We start from the raw sequence: 16,242 nt of genomic DNA, 5'->3' as shown, positions 1-16,242 counted from the left end.
TTATCGTATATATATCGCCGTTGCAGTTTTATTATATGTACATATATAAAGTCAAGATTTTTTTTCCCTAGTTACCTAGTCAGAACAACAAATGATTATTATAGATTGTTTTGTTATTTTTAAAATAGATGTTATTTTGCAAATTAAAAATATTCCAGGAACCCGAAACATATTCAGAAGTTAAAATTATTTGAGCAACAACTAAAATAACAAACGTATAGTAGAGTCGAAGGCAATATCACGTAGTGTCCGGCTGAATGTTATTGTTTGAGAAAATCGTCGCCAAGTGTCTCCCGGGAGAGAGGCTTGCATCTGTCTAGCGCAAGCAAATATTATAATATCGGTACAAGTTACGAGCTGAACACTTGTTAAACGTGTTTTAAGATTTGTTGATTTCATATGCAATTAAATCAAAGCGACAGTTGACAATAGTACAAATACATTTGTAGGTATAAGATTTGATTTGAGTAGAATAGAATAATTAGTAACGTACCTATTTTATCCTGAATTTGTTGATTTGGGGCTGATTTATCGATGGGACTATGTTATTTTGAAAAGTGAACTGGCGATCAAAAAATCGGTCGTAAAAAATTAAAGAATTGAAGTCATTTTTTTTCATCAAAAATATTTATACAGAGCGTCATTTACAAAACGCGTATACACTAAACTTGGACTGTGTCTGAAACAGTACCTGCTCTTTTTGCGGATTATAATCCGCTAATAGTGGGCATTGTCCGCACACGACGGACACATAGATTTGAAATTATCCTTTCTGACAACGTTGCTTCGAAATTATTTAGAAAAAAAAGTCCACAGGCGACAATAGGGAAGAGTTGGGCTACGGGAGCATTGTCTGTTCCCAGAAACGCTGTAAATCATATTTGTGTAAGAATAACTTTAATACCACTCACAAATGGTACAACTTTATCGCAATTGTCAATTCAACATCTCATACAATGCGTTCGGTTATTGCAAATAACTGCACATTGTTATCAACAATAATAATAATTCTTGGAAGGATTCTTAAGACTTCTAGAAGAAAACTTATGATATATTTTCGTAACATTAACGAATTGATAGTATAATGTTAAATATTCATAATCTATATTGTTTAAATATGTATTATATATAAAAATGAAGTAACAGATCTTAAATGTCTTACTGCCGATTATGGAGAAGGTATGGAGTATACTTCACCAGGCCAGGTGGAGTATACTCCAATATTTCATGTATTTACTGGTGGTAGGGCTTTGTGCAAGCTCGTCTGTGTAGGTACCACCCACTCATCAGATATTCTATCGCAAATCAGCAGTACTTGGTATTGTGTTCTGGTTTGAAGGGTGAGTCAGTAATTACAGGTACAAGGGACATAACATCTCAGTTCTCAACGTTGGTAGCGCATTGGCAATGTAAGCGATGATTAACATTTCTTACAATGCCAATATCACTGGGCGTTGGTGACCACTTACCATCAGGTGGCCCATATACTCGTCATACCTATATAAAAAAATACGCTGGTCTACCATGGATTGGTTAGGTATAGTTATTATAAATAGAATTATAACTAACACAAGCGTTCCTATACAATTTTTATCCTTCATCATCACGTTTGAGAAGTGTTATTATAAACACACATCGAGCAAGTGAAATCTTAGATCAAAGAATTCTATACCTATAAAGGAAAAGTGCTAGAAAGTTTTACTTCTTCTCAAAGATTCGAATTTTAAGCATGAGCAAAATTTCCGCGTCTTTAACGCTAAAGGATCTACATATATAAAAAAAGACTTAAAACCATTTTTGCACAAGAATTTGTAAAACATTATAAATGCCGGTGTAAAATTTTGATATCAGCTCGTAAGCGATTTTTAGCTCGTAGAAAATACAGCCATAACAACGTATAACATATATACGTAAACTGAAAATATTTTTGCCGAAAAAACAATCGGATAGTAAAATATTTATACCGAAAATACAATAAAATGCTTATGTAAAATACTTGCATGATACTTCAGGACAACATAATGCATATCAATTGGTATAGTATTTATACTTATATTTTTGTCCATTTTTATATAAGTTTTTTTTAATTTAAATGCTAATTTAAATTCCCTTATTATTAGTTTAGTATTATTACTTTAATTTAACTAAAGCCGGTTGAGTCGTTATATCTGGTATTAGGCTTGCTGGTCCGTTTCAAATATTTAATAGTCTTGTTTTTCCTCTACCAATTTTTTATATTTGTAACCTGAAGTTACCAATAAGTATAGCACACTTTGGGAATGAAACAATCGCCTCCGGGTTATTTCGAAAGAAAAAATATAATTCTGTTATTGTTTATTGTCTGTTTTAAAATGTGAGTTATAAAATATCTCGCAGAGTTTCTTTCGCCGTTTCTTCTTAGGCCTGAGGTGTTTATTTCCGAACCGGTGGTAAATTAATGACAGTCAATAAGTAACGCTTCTATATTGACTAAAGATTTTCAAATTTGGAATGTTGATTTTCTAAATAAGTTTATTTGTGATATGAAATTTATTTCGACAAGATAAAAATTCGAAGTGGAATGTGCATTTGGAAAAATTTGCGACGACGAAATTGCGACCAATTTATTTTGTTTTGAAATGGTTTTGCTTTATTATATATAACAGATATTATAGTTTACTGTGTTTGACTTTCAATCACAAGTTTTTGTACTATTTTAATACAAGACAACATTTCAAAGGAGCAGTTATACAAAAATTTGCATGAAATAGCCGAGTCATTGTCCGGTAAAGCAGTGTACGGAGTTCGGTGTAGTAATCCCGAATGTGCAAGCAACGTGCGACAATATGCACAAAGCCGAGGTGTGAATGAGATCTTCATCAGCGGTCAGCGCTGACTCATGCCACCCTCACAACCCTTATTTACGCTTCGAAACGTGTAGCGTTAGCATAATACATTATTTCTCTGCTTGGACGCTTCGCTTCGATGCTTAGACTTTACTAATATTGAAAAAAAATATATAGCCAGCTACTATTTAATCCTTGTACTTGATCAAATTAAAAAAAAAATCAAATTTCCACAAGATCATTTCAATTGCTAATTTATTTATACTAATATTATAAATACGAAATAACAAGGGGCCCTGTCTGCCAGTCGCGGTAGGGGTAAGGGGCAGTGTTAGGTATAAAAAGCCCATAAGTTTCAAGGTTGCTTCATACAAAATTTCATCAAAATCAGTTCAGTGATTTATTATTATTATGTATATGTTTTTTGATGAGCAATCTGACTAAATACTTTACGCTCATTCGTCGCCTATTGAACGACAAATTATTTTTATTATACATATATTATTATAAAATAAGTTTAATCAGTGATTCAGGAACTAGATGGAACTATATGACAAACAATAATAATGGCTTATTTGTAGACATTGCTTTGCTATCCGTACATGTCCCAGTGGACATAATCCGGGTCCACGCGGAAGGGTTCCACGCAAAAGACAGGCGCGATCGCAATCCCCAAACTACGATTGATAACCATACCAAAACAACCCCTATTCTTTATGGCATAGAAAAGCATTTTCCCCACAAAATCTAGGCAGCTGCCAAAATTAATGCAGATGTCGATTTCGCGTACCGAAATTACATGTCCGCTAAATTGACAGTTATATACGGTTTCCTATTTACTATCGAATTTGTTTACGTACGATGTTATTTATAAGGGGCTTACATTGGGGATTTGAAATGCGTAACAATATGTATTTATAAAAAAAAATATTACATACATACATTTTTTAATCTGTATTTTTTGTCTTTAAATAAAATGATTATACAATTTCTGACAGCATACGCTGCAGAGACGTGTCTCTCTGTCAGGGACGATAGGTGATTATTACTCTAAAGATTTTTCTTAATCTAAAAATTATTCTATAAAAAACTGTTGTATAAGTTACATTGAGATCAATATTGTTGAAGAATTGCTTTCAGTTGCTTCTTAGTGTTATTAATTTTTTCTATTAAAGTCCATTAATCTAGATCACAGCTGTATTACGATCTGGTCTAAAACACTAATAAGTAATTTTATGTGAACTTTCGGTAACTTTGTGTCTTAAGGGACCGTCTTTTTTTTAAAGTATAGGTAGGCGGACGAGCATATGGGCCACCTGATGGTAAGTAATCATCAACGCCCATAGACATTGGCATTGTAAGAAATTTTAACAATTGCATCACCAATGCGCCACCAACTTTGGGAACTAAGATGTTATGTCCCTTGTGCCTGTAATTACACTGACTCACTCACCCTTCAAACTGGAACACAACAATACCAAGTACCGTTGTTTTGCGGTAGAATATCTGATGAGTGGGTGGTACCTACCCAGATAGGCTTGCACAAAGCCCGACCACCTAGTAGCTTTTTTACAATTAGGTATAATTAAAGCCTAAATTTATAGGCAGAACAATTTATTAGTATGAACACGGAAACAATCATTTTCAATTACCTTTGCACTATTTTAATATTATTTAGTACTTTTATTTATGGTGCCGTGGAGTACCGGCTTAGAATAGTACTCCCCCAATCTCATCCCGTGGGTTTCGTAAGAGGCGACTGAGGGACGGGGAAAAGGGGGGATGGGCAGCAGCGTCCCCCCTCCCATAAACATCTTACCCCCCTACTGCGCTCGCCAACACGCCTGCCCAGCGCGGCGAGTATGGGTAAACCCCTCCATTAATGGCAGATGCGCCCAAAAAAAGGCCCCCAGTTACCGGCAAGCCCGCTAGGCCCGACCAAGGTAGCGGTCGCGGTATCGGCAGGGCAGGGGGTGCTAAGAATCACCGGTTCACGGCAGGCTACCGTATAAAACGACTGAACATGGCAACGTATAATGGACGCTCGATGAGGCTGGACCATCACCTCGCCGAATTAGAAGTAGAGTTATGTCATATAAACTGGCATATACTGGGGTTATCTGAAGTCCGAAGACAGGGGGAGGACACGATAACTCTAGAGTCCGGTAACTTACTCTACTTCCGCGAAGGTGATAACCTCTCCCAGGGTGGTGTCGGTTTTCTAGTCAAAAAGGATCTCATTAGCAGCATTGTGGAAATCAGTAGTGTGTCGAACCGGGTAGCGTACCTTGTCCTAAAACTTTCCGACAGGTACTCCCTGAAGGTCGTACAGGTATATGCGCCAACTTCAACATACTCTGATGATGTGGTCGAAGCGATGTACGAGGACATCGCAAAGGCCCTCAACGACACCTCGAAGGCCCACTACAATGTTGTTATGGGAGACTTTAATGCTAAAGTGAGAGTACAAGATAGCGGTGAATCGAAAGTCGGACCTTACGGCTTGGACTACAGAAATCACAGGGGGCAAATGCTGGTAAACTTTCTCGAAGCGCAGGGGCTTTTTTTGATGAATTCTTTCTTTCAAAAGAAGCCTCAGAGGAGGTGGACCTGGCGAAGCCCCGATAACGTGACAAGGAACGAGATAGACTTTATCATTTCGAATAAAAGGCACATATTTAGAGATGTTTCAGTGATCAACAGGTTTAATACCGGAAGTGATCACCGCTTGGTTCGAGGCACTCTAAATATCAACTTAAAAGCCGAAAGATCGAGAATGATGAGGTCTACTCTCCGACCTACCATGCTCCAAGCTGCTCAAGGCTCCGAAAAGTTCCAAATGGAACTTCAAAATCAATTCACCGCGTTGGAAACCATAAGCAGCATTGATGAGAGAACCGACACGCTGGTCAAAATACTGCAAAACACATCCCGCAAGTGTTTTCCGCCACAGAGAAGAGACAACGCACCAAAACTCTCTGCTGAGACACTCGAGCTCATGAGAAAACGACGAGAACTACCATCGTTTTTGTCAGATAAGGCCTTAAACCGAACAATAAAAACGCTGACGCGACGCGATCTCCGACGCTCCAATACCCGTGCCATCAAGGCTGCGATTGAGCAAAATCGGGGATCGAAAGTGTTCGCTCGCAAGTTTGGGAGGCCGCGTCTGACAAAACTTAAAACTGAAAATGGTGGGGTCGTTACCTCTAGGCCTGAGATTGTCGGAGAAGTAGAGAGGTTTTATGGGCAGTTGTTCTCTTCAAGATCGGATAAACCCGTGGGAATCAGTATTGATGACCAGCGCGCCCCTCTTATGCGCCATTACTCCGAGGAGCTCCCGGTCGTTGACCAAGGAGAGATTAGTGCGGCTCTAGAACAGCTTAAAAACAACAAAGCTCCGGGAGATGACGGAATCACAACAGAGTTGCTTAAGGCAGGCGGGACTCCGGTCCTGAAAGAGCTAGCAAGCCTCTTTAATTCCGTCATCCAACATGGCAAGACCCCGGAAACGTGGAGCGGGAGTGAGGTGGTACTGTTTTTCAAGAAAGGTGATAAAACCCTCTTGAAAAACTACAGACCAATCTCCCTCCTGAGTCACGTGTATAAGCTGTTCTCAAGAGTCGTCACGAACCGTCTCGCCAGACGACTTGACGAGTTCCAGCCCCCAGAGCAAGCCGGCTTTCGATCAGGCTACAGCACCGTGGACCACATCCATACTGTTCGGCAGATTGTGCAGAAGACCGAAGAGTACAATCAGCCGCTGTGTATGGCATATGTGGACTACGAGAAAGCCTTCGACTCCATCGAAACCTGGGCAGTGCTCGACTCATTGCAGAGATGTCATATCGATTGGAGATATATCGAGGTACTGAGATGTCTGTACAACGCCGCTACAATGACTGTCCACATCCAGGACTGTAAGACGAAGGCGATCCAACTGCGCAGAGGGGTGAGACAGGGGGATGTAATATCCCCGAAACTGTTCACCAACGCGTTGGAAGACGTTTTCAAAACGCTGGATTGGACTAGGTATGAGTCAATGTAAACGGCGAGTACATCTCACACCTTCGATTTGCCGACGATATCGTCATCATGGCAGAGTCGCTGGAACAACTCACCGAAATGCTGCGTAGCCTAGGCGAGTCTTCCCGGCGTGTCGGTCTCGGTATGAACTTGGACAAGACCAAGGTCATGTTCAATAGGCATGTCGTGCCGGGACCGATATACGTCGAGGGGAAACCTCTCGAAGTTGTTAGTGAATATACCTACCTAGGACAGATAATACAAGTCGGTAGGAACAACTTCGAGAAGGAAGCCGATCGAAGAATTCGCTTGGGATAGGCAGCATTTGGCAACCTTCGTCAAGTCCTCAAGTCGTCTATACCGCAATGTTTGAAGACGAAAGTCTTCAACCAATGCGTCTTACCTGCCATGACATACGGTGCCGAAACGTGGACACTAACTGCGGGACTAGTCCACAAATTCAAAGTCGCTCAGCGTGCTATGGAGCGAGCTATGCTCGGAGTATCTTTGAAGGATAAGATCAGAAATGAGATTATCCGGAAAAGAACCGGAGTCACCGACATAGCTTGCAAAATTAGCAGGCTGAAGTGGCAGTGGGCTGGTCACGTATGTCGTAGGACCGATGGCCGTTGGAGCAGACGAGTCCTAGAGTGGAGACCGCATATCGGCAAGCGCAGCGTAGGGCGCCCTCCAGCCAGGTGGACCGACGACCTTAAGAAGGTGGCGGGCACCAACTGGATGCGGAAGGCGGAGGACAGGGAGCTTTGGCGCACCTTGGGAGAGGCCTATGTTCAGCAGTGGACAACGATTGGCTGTTGATTGATTGATTGACTTTTATTTATAAAATTCCAATAAGTACGTGATTTTTTTTTCATAACGTAACCTCAAATTCTATATTTATTTTGGCATTTGAGTTTTGACATAAGGATGATAGAACAGACCGACGGTGCTGCATGTATAATATGATTTAAAAAATTAAAAAAAGATCTCATTAATAATATTTTTATTAAAATAATTTTAGGTACATAAATATTTTAATAGTGCCTTTTAAATAATATAATAATACATTAATATAAAAGTGGCACTGTCGTAAAATTCTCGATAGATGTCACTTTTACCTTTAAGCAAGTAAGCTTACCGCTATTCAACGATAGATGTCATTTTTTTTGTTATTTGTTCTAATATTTTTTTTTTTGATAATTCATGCCAAAATCCCTACCTAATATAAATGCTAATGTTAGGCTTATACTTTCAGGCAGGAACGGAAATATGCCGTACAGCGAATGTTTGCTTCGCAAGTCAAAATATTATTTTTATTATTGAGGGTACTGACGATATTTGTTAAGATAAAATATTTATTAAAATTAATATTTATATATTTTCATAAATATATTAAAAAAAAATTATATAGAAACTTAAACAAAAACTAAAGTTGCCATATAATTAAATCAGTATAACACTTTAAAGCTTTTAAGAGTTTAAAACTGTTTAAGAGGAAACGTTACCTGGAACGACAGGACTTCATAAGAAGATGAGTGCTTGATTTAGTAAGATTGAATTAAAACTTCAGTTAAAATCTCTTCAAGTTTTATGAGCTCGAATACGACTTTACCATTTATATGGCGGCTTTAACATAATCTCCGTTGGAGAGATTTTATTTAATGTTATGTATGAATTTAATATTATTTTACTTCGTGGTTTTCATTTTAATGATTTGCATTTCATTACTGTATCTATATTTTTCGATTGTTACTAGTTCTTTTAGATAGTATTGCTCGTGTCGGTTTTGTACAGGTTAAATGGAGATTCTGTTAAGTGTAACTGTATTAAATGTATTTATATATAATTTATATATAAACATATAATTAAATAAAAAAATAAATAAAAATTAGTACGTAATAAAATGTTATTTCTTTTCATAAGAATTAATACTGCGTGACACATTAATTGATCTAAATTTATAGTAATTTTATTGTCATTTTACTGTATGGAGTTCTACAAATCTATCATACAAAGTTTTCTCAGAATCAGTTATAGTTTTGTCCGAATATTTGACACTTGGAAAGCGTCGGAGCGATATTTTGAATCATATATTGTATATACACATACTATCGGACATATACATATGACACCAACGAAACCATAAAATAGAATAATAATACTTATTATTCTCCTGACATACCTATCAAACAACATACATTTTTTATTTATAGTATTATTATGAAATATAATTTTAATTTCTGTTTTTATGTAATATTTCTAAGAATGGAATAAGAAGGGTCGTCACTTGCATTACTGATTTATGTTCTAAATAGCTGCGACTCGCTATTTTATCCACGTTAAATTGTTTTTACGTATATATGTACGTAATCTTTAAGTTATTATAACTTTTGATAGATACAACCGATTTTGTTGAAATAAAAACTAATGTGTGCCTTATTCTTGCCTATATTAACTAAATTACTAACATTTGAATTTAATTGTTATCAATAATGAACGAACGAACGAACAAATAATGCTTGTTTTCGTTTTGACAACTCGGAAATATTCATATTAACTCAATAAATAAGTTATTTTTAATTTTATAAATAAAATTAATTGTGGATACAGACAAAGATGATAAAGATTCGATGTGACCAATATGTATTAGAGGGACAACAATTTCAAATACTCTTATTATTTATTTTGAAACATAAAAAAATTAAATAGGTATTTGTACGGTTTTCTTAAATGCAAAGAATACACATTTGCACATTCGTTATGTTTTTTCAATACTTTAGACAGGAGCGTTAGACACCGTTTGTTTATCAGTTATTAATCTCTGTTGAGATACCGGAATGAATAATGACCAGTGGTTCAGATTAAATACTTATGAAAATGTATAATGATGGTAAGTAGGAGTGTGTAGTGATAGTAATATAGACTGCCTCGTTGGTCTAGTGGCTAGATATAAGGCCGCAGAACCCGAGATCCTGGGTTCAAATTCCAGGTCGGGCCGATAAAAAGTTAGGGAGTTTTTCAGTCAAAGATTCTCAGTAGCTTCCCGGAGTCTGGAAGTTGGAAGTGTGTACACTCCCGTGCCTCAAAGAGCACGTAAAACTGTTGGTCCTGCGCCTGAACTCTTTCCGGTCGTGTCGGATTATGAGAGTGAGGGAATAGAGAATGCACCTGTGTTTGCGCACGCACTTGTGCACTATAATATGTCCTGCGCCGTTGGCTAATCTGTTGAGATTGGCTGCCGTGCCTGAAATCTATTAGGAGGACATCAACATCTTCAAATTTTGGTTAATAAAATTATTTATTTTTTAGCTTTTCTTCATATTGATAAAGAAAGTAAGTTATAACTTGTATACGCTAAATTCTGGATAAAAATTTAAATCTGAATATTATAACCATAATGATCTTATTTTTTATCTTTTTCTATTCTCCATTTATTATATTTGCGTATCATTACCAATGAATTATTCATTTAAAAATATAGTTTTAGAAATTATTGTGATCCTGTGGGTATTTATGCAACTTCAAGTAAGTCCCTACAATTTAAATAACTAGTCTTAAAGTATTAATACAAAAAACTGACAAAATACAGTAGATAAAAATACAATGGTAACTGGCACAATTGCTTAGTGTATCTTGGTTGACAAAAGTATAAGCCACGTTATCTGTTTTTAATACTTGCACAATAGCGACAGATTAAAAAAATCCTTTACAATACAGTGACGGTGGTCTCGCTCATTCGACCAAATGCTAATTCGTTTACTTCTCTTACAAGGTAGAATTCATTCTCGTCTTTTATTATTCAAAAATGTTCAATAGAAATACACTTTTCTAATTAAATAAGTGATAACGAAGTAACAGCCTGTAAAACGTCCCAATGCTCGGCTCAGGTGCAGGTGTTGTAACGACTGGGCCATCTTCAATCTTTTATGATTAATAGGTATTTTTAAAATGTTAGTTATTAAGCTACCTACATATACTAATATTTAAACTTTCCTCCTTACTTATGTGAAACATGAAGCTTTTGTCACATTAATTAAATGAATAATAAAATATTCATTGTCGTTTACAACGCTATCGTACAATAAAATCTTAATGCTAATTATTAAGAACTCTTTATTAGTTCAAACCTTTTTGTGAGCATACTCGTGTACCTGAATGTATGTAATTAATTCGTAGATATATATCTTGGCCAATCGGATATTCTAATTGGTTATTTGATTGCAATGTTTTATTCTTTAGCTCCTACGGAATTTCAGTAACTACACGTTAAAAGTCTTCCAGTATTAGATAACATAGCGACCGCTGTCACAAAATTATATTATATAAGACGCGGTGTGATATTTACATTAGATATTAAAATTATGAGGCAACATCAGTCAACGGTAACACCTGCCTGTGTTGCGAATATTAATCCTTTAAGTGTGGGCACTGACCATACTCTACAAAAAATGACATGCATTATGCCTTCTTATACATACAGCATCTTTATCCGAAATAATATTTTTGAATATAGATTCTAACGAGAAGAACTGACAACAAACTCAATAGTTAAGTACTCTTTTCCACCAAGTTAGTTTTTTTTTTTATTTAGGTATATTAATAATAAAACTTTATTGTTATCCAATACATACATATTATAAAAAGTAGCCCTGACTCCTGAACTGGCGTTACCCGTGACTCAGAAGTCAGTTCCATCCCATGCAATTATTAAAAAGTATTACAAAGGGTCTTATTACTAATTATTGTAAGTTAATCCAAACCGTGCGCGCGTGACTGCATAAATGTGTGTATGTGTGCTATAATTGAGCGTGTGATGTGAATGTTCATTTGTGAGGTAGTTAATAGTTTCTCAACGTCTTCATAATTAAGTTGTTTTAACCATGTTTTAGTTTTGCCTTTTAATTGGTAGTTATTAATGTCCCTTATTCTTGAAATTGAGTATTTTTTATAAAATCTAGGTAGGATACTGTTATATTGTTGCTGTGCAAATTTACTTTTAACTTTATTGTAAGGAAATCGATGGAATATGAATTAAATACAATTAAATTTATTAGTTATCCGGTATGAAAATCAACGGATACTAATGTTTTCTATATAATCGATATAGTCTTTTATTAAGTAAATATTTTTTCTTTATAAATTAGTTTTTGACATGCGATTTAAATTTATTAATAGGTCAAGTAAATTTTTTTTTTCTACTGACTTTGTTTATTTCATTACATCAACTAAATTTATTTAATATTACATTGAAACATAAATATTATATCTAAGTTAACATGTTTTACACGTTAACACAGAAATATAACAATGTCTATTTTTTTTTATTGTTTAAGTCAAATTTAAAATAGTACCACCCAATTCCCACCCGACGCAAAGCTGCCCATAATGCAGACTGCATTTCCGCGCTGTACGTTTTTTTTACAAGAAGTGTTCATTTATTATTATAAGAATTACCGAACTGTGGAATATTATTTGTTGTAAATGTCCCAGGAAGGTTTTCATTTATTAAGTTGGTTACATGGTAAAGTTAATAAAAAACAATTAAATTTGTACCTATCCTGCCTGTAAATAAACAAATATTAACTCATTGTGGTTGTGGTTCAAGCTCCACTTGGTTCTTCGGATCACGGCCTTATATCTACCAAAGTGCCACAGGCCAAGCTGCCGCCATCAGCGGTATGCAAACGTCGCGTTTGGCACTATAAGTCGGCAGATTGGGACGGTATGCGCGATTACTATGCGTCAGTTCCATGGAAGGAACGTTGCTTCAGTGGGAATGACCCGACAGCTAGTGCCGCTGCTGTTGCTGATGAGATCATGTTAGGAATGGAATACTACATTCCTAGCTCAGATCTCATCAGTAGGGGTACGCGTAACCGTTGGTTAACTCGTGAATGTGCCGACGCTGTATCATCTAAGCAGGCGGCATATCGCGCGTGAATCAACGGCTGCGTTAGCGGGGCATCTAACATTGACTCACTGAAAGCAAACTACAATGAAAATTCCAAGTCCTGAGGGGACTTATGTTATTGAAACGAGTGTATTTGGTAGAAGATGATTTATTACTGACTAATTAGTGCAACGATCTTAATATTTATACGCCATCTGATTTACATACTACTTATTACACTACACCTCGGGGGGTGAATTGAAAAAAAAAAAAATGTTTTGATACAATTTTTTTTTTTAGGAATAGGTACATAATAATTGAATTTAGGTTTTAAATTGTTTAGTTCTATTTTTATGGACAATATAAGGCTTATTACATTTTAAAATTTTTACATTTAGTCCTAAATCTTCTAAAATTACAAATGGTCCAATCCACTGTGTGTCCAGTTTATTTGCCGTTTCATTTTTAATTAAAATTAGTTGTCCATTTGTATAAGTTACATTATTTGTATATTTATCGTAATTACATTTACGATTTTGTTTGCTTAAAATTAAATTTTCACGAGCATCTTGCTGCGCTACTTGTAACTTAAACTTAAGATCTAAAGCATAATTATCTGGGTTATATAATGGTTCAATATATTGACTTACTCTACAAGGTATTACACTAGGTCTACCAAAAACTAGCTCGAATGGTGTGTATTTCGTTTCTGTGTGAATTGTATTATTAAAACTAAATCACCAAAAAGATAACCATTGACTCCAGGTGTCTTTCTGACCATCACACTGAATGCGTAAGAAAGCACCTAAATTTTTATGCGAATTTTCAAGTGCACCAATAGATTGGTGGTGATAAGCTGTAGAAGTCAATTTTTGTATATTTAAAATTTTACATACCTGTTCCATTACAGTAGATACAAACTCTGTCCCACGATCTGTAGCTATGGTGTTTGGTATCCCGAACCTTAATATAAAATTATTAACTAATGCTTTTGCTATACTTACCGTGTCCTTATTTTTTAGAGGATAGGCCTCTACGAACTTAGTCAATTCACATTAAAGTGTTAAAATGTAGCAATTGTCTTCAATGTCCTTTTGCAAAGGTCCTACGCCGTCAAGATAGATCTTTTCAAAAGCATGTGAAGCCGTTGTAGTTATGTCCATGGGCGCCTTGACATACCTACTATGTTTCATTTTTTGACACTGAACGCACTTGCTCACAAATGCTTTAACATCTTTATCCAAGCCTGGCCAGTAAAATTTTCTTTTAATATTATTTGTCATTCTACGCACACCTGCATGACCTGCGGTGGGTAGTAAATGAAAGTCATGTAATATGTATTTTCTTTCTTCCCCATCATATATTCTTTTAACTCCTCTTAGAAGATAGATACGTGGACCACTCCAGTCCTTACGTTCTTTTATTTCTTTTAACAATTCTTTTATGATATTTTCAATTTCATTATTCTTTACTATGCATAGTTCATTTATTTTTCTAGTTATACAAAATTCTCCTAACTTAGTCACAAATTCGGCTCGCGTAAATTGTGCCCTAAAGTTAAGATTAATATATAATATTTTTCTACGTAGACTATAAATAAAACATTCTTTCTCTTCGTATAAATTATCATTATTTTTCAATTTATTTAACTCCTCATTATTTATAAAAGTCATTTCCACTGAATCATTTGGTATCTTTAGTACCTCAACTACTCGTGGTTGATCAGGCCACGATTCGTTAGGTTTTTTCTAAACGCCTCTTTTGGCCTCTAGTCATAACTAACAATATTTCTTCGTTCATTTGTTTTAAAGTGTCCGATGTTATGCTAATTCTAGACAAAGCGTCCGCTACGCTATTATCCTTACCTCTTACATATATAATTTTAAAGTCGTATTCTTCTAGTGCTAACCTAAACTTAAGAAGTCTAATTGAGGGGTCTTTCATTGAGAATAGATATAATAAAGGTCTATGGTCTGTCATAATCGTAAAAGATCTACCGTATACATATGGTCTAAAGTATTTTACTGCCCACACTATAGCAAGTAACTCTTTTTGAATAGTGGGGTAGTTTGTTTCGGCTTTATTAAGAGGTCTGTTTGCAAAAGCTACCGGTTTCATATTTTGATTACACAAAACAGCGCCAATTGCTGTACCTGAAGCGTCAGTTTGAATGACGAATTCATTATTTTCTGAAAAACGGGAAATTCTAATACTGGGGGACTTGTCAAAGACTGTTTTAATTTTTCGAAACTTTTTTGACACTCTTCAGTCCAAACAAATCGTTCATATTTTCTCGTTAATTTATTTAAGGGATATGTTATTTCGGCAAAATTTTTGATAAATTTTTGATAAAAAAATTTTTCGATAATAATTACAAAACGCTACGAACCTTTTAACTTCGTCAGTATTAGTAGGTATGGGATATTTTTGTAGGATTTCGATTTTTGCAGGGTCAGGTAAAACTCCATCTTTTGAAACTAAATGTCCTAAATAAAGAATTTCTTTCTTCAAAAAATTACATTTCTTGGGATTTAATTTTAAATTAACTTTTCTTAGCCTTTCCATAACGTCAATCAAATTTTTATTATGTACGCTCAAATTTCTTCCAAATACAACTAAATCATCTAAATAAACAAAACACTTATCAAATGTTAACCCTGACATTGCAACTGACATGGCTCTGCTAAAAGCGCTAGGACTAGTCTTAAGACCCAATGGGTCTTAAGTAATCTTTTCATTTGGTTTTGACCAGTGTTTGTCGTAAAAGCCGTGTATTCCCTACTTCGTTTATCTAACTCTACCTGATAGTAACTTTGATTAAGATCTAAGTGTGAGAAATAGATAGAACCACAGAGAGAGTCTAAAATTTCATTTATATTTGGCAAAGGGAACTTATCGTCCACAATGCAGTCATTAAGTTTCCGATAGTCGATAGCAAGTCTCCACTTTTTATCACTATCACTTTTTTTCGGTACTAACAAAATTGGGCTTGACCACTCGCTCTTAGCTTCTTCTATAATGTTAAGCATTTCTGTAATTTGATTATTAACCTCATTTTTTAAAGAATGGGGTAATCTATACTGCTTAACATATACCGGACTCGTATTTGGTTTCAAAGTAATTGATTGTTGATAAATATTGGTAGTATTTAATTTATCGCCTGGCAAAAAGAAAACATCTGAATACTTTGCACATATATCCTGAATGGATTTGCGCTCCTCTGTATTGAGGTGATTTAAATTTAAAATGTTTAATGAAGCTTTAGCCCTATTTAAGTCATTAGCAGTTGACCTAAAGTCGCATAACTCATAATCTCGAATATATTTCCGGTTGAAACATTGGCAAAGTAACATCATGTTCATTGGTATTTAAAATTTTAACAAGTAATCTGTTATTTCGTATCCTACTGATACAACCTGCAAGGAAAACGTTATCAGCTAATTGCTGACTGTGGATAACAAAGTCATTTTCCGAATCATTATCCAAAAGTAAGTAATGAAA

The 16,242-nt window shown here is 35.5% G+C and overlaps 1 protein-coding gene and 1 pseudogene; one reads left to right on the top strand and one right to left on the bottom strand.

Moving 5' to 3' along the window:
* LOC126769487 (uncharacterized) overlaps nt 1–16,242 on the top strand; it is a 1,339,673-nt gene that overhangs the window by 183,076 nt on the left and 1,140,355 nt on the right.
* The window catches only part of LOC126769508 (uncharacterized), a 729,621-nt pseudogene that overhangs the window by 276,027 nt on the left and 437,352 nt on the right, over nt 1–16,242 (bottom strand).

The sequence above is a fragment of the Nymphalis io genome, chromosome 7 (assembly GCF_905147045.1).
Source record: "Nymphalis io chromosome 7, ilAglIoxx1.1, whole genome shotgun sequence".
NCBI lineage: Eukaryota > Metazoa > Arthropoda > Insecta > Lepidoptera > Nymphalidae > Nymphalis > Nymphalis io.
This window is presented reverse-complemented; position numbering and strand designations above follow the sequence as displayed.